The sequence below is a fragment of the Macrotis lagotis genome, chromosome 2, assembly GCF_037893015.1.
Source record: "Macrotis lagotis isolate mMagLag1 chromosome 2, bilby.v1.9.chrom.fasta, whole genome shotgun sequence".
Taxonomy (NCBI): Eukaryota; Metazoa; Chordata; class Mammalia; order Peramelemorphia; family Peramelidae; genus Macrotis; species Macrotis lagotis.
Window position 1 is genome coordinate 261,390,426 of NC_133659.1, and position 8,343 is coordinate 261,398,768.

The 8,343-nt window shown below is 38.4% G+C and overlaps 1 pseudogene; it reads left to right on the forward strand.

Moving 5' to 3' along the window:
- Positions 1-207: 207 nt before the first annotated feature.
- Positions 208-693, forward strand: LOC141511667 (large ribosomal subunit protein uL14 pseudogene; annotated as a pseudogene).
- The last annotated feature ends 7,650 nt before the right edge of the window (positions 694-8,343 follow it).

Sequence of the window (8,343 nt, forward strand, 5' to 3'; positions counted from 1 at the left end):
CCAGGTTGCCCTAGCAGTTGATCTGATTCTAGATTTTGATTTAGTCTCCTCCCTAGGAAAGAGTCTCTGACTTTTGATGGGGAGGTACTGAAGGTGACCTCAGCCTTACTCAGAGGAAGAAGATCCCCAATTCAGCAAATATTTATGAAGTACTTAATGTGCCAAGCTCTCTGCAAGATGCTGAATATTGACTTTCTGGGAGCCAAGATGTCTAAGCAAGGACGTGGTGGGCCTTCTGGAGCAAAGTTCTGAATTTCCTTGGATCTCCCAGTTGGAGCTGTCATCAATTGTGCTGATAATACAGGTGCCAAGAACCTGTACATCATCACTGTGAGGGGGATTAAGGGAAGTTTGAACAGGCTACCTGTAGCTGGTGTGGGTGACATGGTAATGGCCACAGTCAAAAAGGGAAAACCAGAACTCCGGAAGAAGGTCCATCCAGCAGTGGTAATATGACAACGAAAGTCCTATCAGAGAAAAGATGGTGTGTTCTTATATTTTGAGGACAATGCAGGGGTCATAGTAAACAACAAAGGAGAGATGAAAGGTTCAGCCATCACAGGACCTGTTGCCAAGGAGTGTGCTGACTTGTGGCCGAGGATTGCATCTAATGCTGGCAGCATTTCCTGATTCTCCTAAAAAATTCATTTGTAAACAAAAAACCACCCCCATTAAAGTGTCTGCCTATCTAAAAAAAAAGATGTTGAATATTCAGAGACAAAAATCCAACAGTATCAACCCTTGATGGACATGGATTTTGTTGGGAGTTGAAGAGGATCAACATGTACACATGTAAATATATACAAAGTATTTTTGTGAGTAGGACACTAATACCTGGGGAGGGCGGGGAGAGGAGTTAAGATGACCAGAAAAATTCCTGTAAGGGAAGAGGAAAGTTAAGTAGTTGTCTTTGAATCTGGAAGACCATGACATTAAGGAACTGCTATTATGACATTCACTTAATTAGGATTAAAGTGATGGGGTAATGTGCAAAGACACTAGTCTCACTATTTCCTCAAAACTATAGGAACCCAGTGACCTGCTGTAATAAGGATGTAATAAGGAACAGGATGATTGATATTAGCCTGGATAAAACGGGAGACCTTGACATTTTAGAGCTAGATTTTTCTCAGATCACCAAGGCACCTGGGTGCTGTGGTATTATTGGCTTTTACCAGTTTTGAACACTGATGGAAACTATTTTCTTCAAAGTATCAAGAGAGAGTGGATTCCAGTGCCAAACAGAGGAATTTGTGACAGTTTTTTTTTGTTTTTGTCTTGTTGTTGCTTTCCCCCAAAGGCAATAGGAAGCCACTAGACTTTCACGTACTTTAAGAGTTCTCTTAATTCAATAGTTATGGAAATCCATATGGAGACTGTGGATTGAAGAGAGAGCCACAAAGTAGGGAAACCAATTAAATTTTTATTGCAATACTCATTAGATCATAGAATCAGATTAAGAGTTGTAAAAGATAGTTAATCGTATAGTTCAACTTCCTCATTTAAAGATGAGAAAAACGAGAGCATCCAGATAGTAAATGGAACAATCAAAAACTAAACCAGACTTCTTTCTATGGAACAAGGTCTTGGCATTAAAATAGGAGATATATTCTATTTACTCAGTTCACAACAACCCTATGAGGCAGGTTCAGGCACATTTCTTGTCCACAAACAGAAGTTCCAATAGGTACAGTAATTTTTTCTAGCCCAGTTAATGAATTTATAGATCTAAGACTTGAATCCAAGACTTTGGATTCCAAAAGCAGTGTTCTCTCCGCTACACCATGCTCTCTCTCACCTAAGCATCATAGGTCTGAGGCAAACAACATCCCTTGTGGTGCCTCTGATCTTCAGAAACAGAATCTGAGTATCTGATTTGGTTCAGCACTGTTTTGGCAAGCAATGGCAATGAAATAACAGCCGGATTTTGCCCAGTATTGGACCTGAGCCAAAGGAGAAATGTTGGTACATGCTGCCCCCTGGTGACAGCCCAGCTTCTCTACTCTAAAGGTATAGATGCCAAAGTAAATCATTGTCCTCTCTCCAGAGTTTTTTCTGGTCATGGGTGAAGCCATAGCCCCTGCCTTCAAGATAATAAAATTTATGAAATTACAAATAGAATTAATATGAAAGCACACTGACTCATGGGAATCGAGAATGTTGAGACTGGTAGGTTACTTACTAGCTACATCACCCCAGGAAAGTCAATTAAACTCTGTTTTACCTAGTTTTTGCATCACTAATGATATCCCCCTATGACACAGGGCTGTTTTCAGGATCAAACTGTAAAGTACTTAACACAGGACCTTAAACAAAATAAGTGCTATACAAATGTTGGTTATTATTATTATTATTATTATTATTATTACTTTTCAAGCTGTCCAAGGAACCTTGGGTCTTAGCTAATACTACTTTCTCATTTCTAGAAGGAAGAAACTAAGGATAAGGAGAAGTAACTTGCCAATTATAGCAGAATTGGAACCCTTAAAATAATAATAATAATAAATAGTTTAAATTTACATTAGATATAAATATAGGATGTATAAGAAAATAAATCCTATATTTATATTATATCTGGAATTTGCAAAGCACAACTATATGTGTTATTTCATTTGACCTTCCAAAAAGATCTTGTGAGAGTAGTCACAATTATCCCCATTTTACAGATGAAGAGGTTGAGGGTAAGAGTATCCAGGTCACGCAATTAAGTAGTACAGTGGATAGAGCTATGTCCCTGGAGTCACGAAGTCCAGAGTTAAAATATGATCTCAGACACTTGCTAGCTGTGTGACCATGGGCAAGTCACTTACCCATATTTGCCTCTGTTTCCTCATTTATGAAATGAGATGAAAAAGGAAATGGTAAACAATTTCAGTTTTCTTTGTCAAGAAAATCCCAATCTGAACCAGAGTCAGATAGAACTGAGAAATAACACAATTAAGTAAGTGTCTGGGGAAAGATTCAAACCCAGGTCTTCTCAGCACAGTTACCTCATGGTAGTAGAAAACTTGGGAAGTTTGGGAGGAGGGGAATAGGCCATTGCAGTTCATGATAAAACAAGAGGTAAAGGCTAAAATAAACTGCATCATACACTAGTGACAAGACAATTAGGATTCAGAGCACATGTTCAGAAAAAGAAATGGCAGGATGATAAATAAATCACTTTGTAATAAAATTTTAATGCTTTCTTCATAACTCCTAGAGATAAGTCCTTGAAACATTTTTGTTTTTATTTTTATTGTTGCTTGTTTGTTTTTACAGGGAACACTGGGGCACAGAACCATTGGTCACATAGCTAGTAAATTTCTTTTTTTTTTGAGTCAAATTTTTTTTATTAAAAATTTTATTTGAGTTTTACAATTTTTACCCCAATCCTACTTCCCTCCCCCTACCCCCCCAGAAAGCAATCTGTCAGACTTTACATTGTTTCCATGTTGAACAATGATCCAAATTGAGTGTGATGAGAGAGAAATCATATCCTTAAGGAAGAAACATAAAGTATAAGAGATAACACAATCAGACAATAAGATACCAGTTTTTTTCCTAAATTAAAGGAAATAGTCCTTGGACTTTGTTCAAACTCTACAATTCTTTATCTGAATACAGATGGTATTCTCCACTGCAGATAGCCCAAAATTGTCCCTGATTGGTGCACTGATGGAATGAGCAAGTCCATCAAGGTTGATCATTGCTCCCATGTTGCTGTTAGGGTGTACAGTTTTTTCTGGTTCTGCTCATCTCTGAGTCAAATTTTTAAAAAAACAAGTCATTCCCCAATTGACAAATGGTCAGAGGACATGCAAAGGCAATTTACCGATGAGGAAATCAAAGCAATCCATAGTCATACGAAAAATTGTTCTAAATCACAATTTAGTAGAGAAATGCAAATTAAGGCAGCTCTGAGGTACCACCTCACACCTCTCAGACCAGCCAGAAAGGACAATGATCAATGTTGGAAGGGATGTAGGAAAGCTGGGACACTAATGCATTGTTGCTAGAGCTAAGAACTCATCCAACCTTTCTGGAGAGCAATTTGGTATTATACTCAAATGGCAACAAAAATGTGCATACTCTTTGATCCAGCAATGTCACCACTGGATCTATACCCTGAAGAGATTATGAAAAAGGGTAAAAACATCACTTGTACAAAAATGCCCTGTTTACAGCTGAGAAAATAGGCAGAGGTGAGATGTTTTGCCCAAAATTACACAGGAGGTCACATTTGAGTACAGGTCTTCCTGACTCCAGGCCCAGTGCTCCATGGACAGAAGCACCTAGCTTCTTAATAATCTGGTGTATGCATAAGGTCCACCTTGTTGGAGGAACCTTTAGGGCAAGGTTTTGCTGTATTGAGTCAAAGGCTTTTTAACAATTAGCAGAAAAGGATCTTATTTTCTTAACTTTTCAGTCAATTTATAATGATTTAATTTGCTAGAGAATACTCTCTTGTTCACTCCTTAAGCCTTCAACAAAGACTCCATCAAGTGCATGTACAAGCTATTCTCCTAAAGCTTTTATAGAGAAGGAAAAGTAGGCATATGAGTTCAGAGTTACTACTAATTTCTTTTCCATTCTGCACACAAGTGACACTGAGGCTGAAACTGGCGGGGCGCGCAGCGCGGACCGCCGGGGCAGGGGGCGCCAGGCCCGGGGCCGCAGAGCCGTACCCGCAGGCGCCGGTGGAAGGCGCGCAGCTCGGCGCGGACGAAGCCCTGCAGGCAGCCCCGCAGCAGCAGCAGGCAGTGGCCCGCCTTGACCCACTTCTTGTACTGGGCGTAGTTGAGGCGCGCGGCCAGCTCCTGGAGGGCCATCCGCGCCGCCGCCCGGGCCGCCGGGGCCGCCAGCGCCTGTGCGCTGGGCTCGGAGGGGCGGAGTGGGGAGCAGCCGGGCCCGCGGGCCGCTGCGGCCTCGCCCCCGCTAGTAAATTTCAATTCTAGGACTCAAACAATGGTGGCTGACCCCAAGACCAGGACTGGACCCATTTCCTTTACCTTTTTTAAAACTACTTCATGATGCTTGTTTCATAATCTCCCTACCAGAATTTAAGGTCTTTGAAGACAGGGAGATCATTGAGATACTGTCTTCTTTAAATTTGATACCTATTGGAGCAGCTAGCACACTATTCTGGGTATAGTAAATATGCAAGAATTTGCAACTGAAGAGGAGAATGGTGGAATAAATAACAAACTGGATTCTGAATCAGGCAACCAATACAAATGCTGACGCTATGTGACCTCTCATTGCCCCCTAAGTTTCAGAGCACTTAATGATCTGAAAGATTCTTTTTGTCTAAGCCAGGAAAACTTCAAAATTCAGTTATGAAACTTACAGTTAACAGTGTGTATTAAGAGTCACAGTAGATCCTAGCTCTCCCACATACCCTCAAGCCAAAATTTTAAAAAGGAAGCTGAATTAAAAAATGATCAATAAATTCAAAGACAAATAACAGAAATAGCTTTCATCCAGATCTGGCCTTTATAAAAAGACAGCCAGAAATACTCAAGTATTGGGATAGAGATCCCAGCTAGAAAGCTAATATAGGCTCAGATAAATTGAACAGAAGCTTGCCCCGGTCCAAGAACAGACAAAAGGACATTTGGATCCTAAAGTACTCTTCCCCTAGGAACTTGGAAACCCCCTAGGAGTCTGGAAACTCTGAATTTGTCGACATTGGAATGTGAAGATGATGTGGGACCTTTGCATTTTCTGAGCACTGGCACACACGCGCAAGGGTAGAAAACTGTGGAAAGAGCCTTGGAAATTGATTTCAGGAACAAAAAGAGGCATAGCATCATATCTAAGTACGGGTCTGAGACTATGTCTCAACCAGAAACTTCACTGGAAAATTTGCAAAAAAATACCAAAAAAAAAACCAATTAGAAGAAAAAAATGTTAATTGGGTAAAGATAAAACTATTTGCTACCTAAAACATGTGGAGAACTGATTCAGATATCAAGAGCCATTCTCAAATAAGAAAATGACTAAGAAATATGAATAATCAATTTTCAAAAGAAGAAAATCAAGCTATAAACCACCATATAAAGAACTTATTCAAATCAATACTAATAAGAGAATTATAAATTAAAACACCTCTGAGGTAACTCTTCATAGCAAATTGGCAAAGACAAAAAAAATTACAATTATTGGAAGAATTTTTGGTAAAAAATCACATGAATGTACTGCTGGGAGAATTGTGAATTAGTAAAAACATTCTGGAAATCATTATGGACCCCTCTTAATAAGTCATTAAATAGTTTGTTCCTTTGACTCAAGAGTCAGTCATGAAACTTATAGTTAGCAGTGTGTATTAAGAGTCACAGTAGATCCAGTTCTCCCACATATCCTCCAGCCAAGATTTTAAAAGGACACATGAATTAAATCATAATCAATAAATCCAAAGAGAAATAATAGTAATCTCTCTCATCCATATCTGGCCTACATAAAAAGACAGCCAGAAATGTTCAGGTATTGGGATATTCCAAAGAGATGAAATAAAAAGAAAAGGATCCATTAATAAGATCCATATGTATGTAACCGAGGCTTCTAAATATTAAGGTGTATTCAATGAGGAGTCTCCTTCTGGGACTCTCATGATTACATGTAATGAAAATGCAATGGAAAACCAGAGTAGCATAGATAGATCTTTAATTAGTTCTGCTTGACCAATCATGTAAGGAAGGGGATAATTCTTGATGGACTGCAGAGGTGTTCAAAAATACCTGTTTCTCATCTAACTTCTAACTGAAAAAAAGATGTCTTGACTTCCATTAGTCTCCTTCATTTTGGAAAGTTATTTCCAGGTGGGAATTTCAAGGTATGCGGTTTGCTGCTCTTGTAAAAGCTGAATGAAATTTTCCAGGTTATATGACAAGAGGAGGTTAAGGATGCCCCCAATCGCCATCTGTAGAAATGTAAAAGAAATAAACTGTCCTGTGACAATTGGGTTTGGGGTGGGGGGCTCTCTCTTAGTCATTGCCAATAAGATTCTTGCTAGGTCTTTCTTAATAGACTGATCCTTCACTTGAATGATGGTCATCTACTCCTGAAACAATGTGACTCTATAAAGAGTCAGGGAATGATCAATATATTTTTTTGCTGTCCTACAACTTCATAGAAATGTCAGCAGTAGAGAATAACTCTATAAACAACAGTTGCCTATCTTACAGGTCTAAAGGTCTTTGATACTTACCTACATGAGGGCTTGTGGAAAATTATAGAAAAAAATTGACTTCCCAGAGATACTCATCAATACTGAGCATGAGTTTCAAGACAGCATGCTTACCTGGGTTCTAGATAATGGATAATGCTCTCATGCTTTCACAGTCACTAATGGAGTGAAGCAAGACTGTGTGCTTGCTCCCATGCTTTTGGATATAATGTTTTTAGTAATGCTATCAGACACTTTTAATGAGGACCAAAATGAACCTTTGCCTAAAAACCTATTTTACCTAGAACTCATCCAAGGCAAGTGTTCACATGTCCTTTGGAAGTAATACAAGGATAATCTGAAGATTTCTCTGAAGAACTTTGGAATCACTTGTATTTCCTGAGAGGTAAACGAACACTTGTATTAGCATGTCTGAATCAAAGAAGATACTGTGATCTATGAGTAAAGCAGAATTGAAGTATCTCAAAAGAATTGTGAGGTACAAAAATTTAGAAACATCTTCACTCCAGATATTTCTTTGGACTATTTGTACCATACTTGTGGCAGAATCTTTTTAGCTCATATTGGTCTGATCAATCATAATTTAAACACTGTACTTGACTCCAACATAATGATGTCATTTTGGTCTTCTTCAAGAATGAAGAATAATAACCAAACTACAATATTTGGAATTGGTCACATTTGTTATCATTTGTTAAGTTAATTTTTTAATTATAAAAAGCGTAATAAGCTAAATGGGGAAAAGTAGAAGTCAGGAGAATCTAACACCATTTCCTTTTCTATTCACATTGCTAGAATGGTAGTTCGAGGTATCGTCACAGATATAGCATGCCTTGATTTTAACAAAGCTTAAGACAAAATTCCTCATATCTGCCAAATAAATAAGGTGGAAAAATGTGGGTTTTATGATAACAGTTAAAAATGTTGCAAAACAATTCTTGGTGTCAGTGAACTTAGAAATTATTGGCAGGCAAACAATTTGCCTCCTGAGGAAGGAACCTTTCTTGGACGAGAGGGCTCATCTTTGATCTTGAGTCTGGAATTATGGGTGAAAATTTAATAAATTTTACATTTAAAATTTTTTAAAAGTTACAAAACAAAGGATAATGTGCCTATATGACCAGAAAAATGAAATTGATTGTTCATATACTGAGTATGAATATGGATGACCTAAA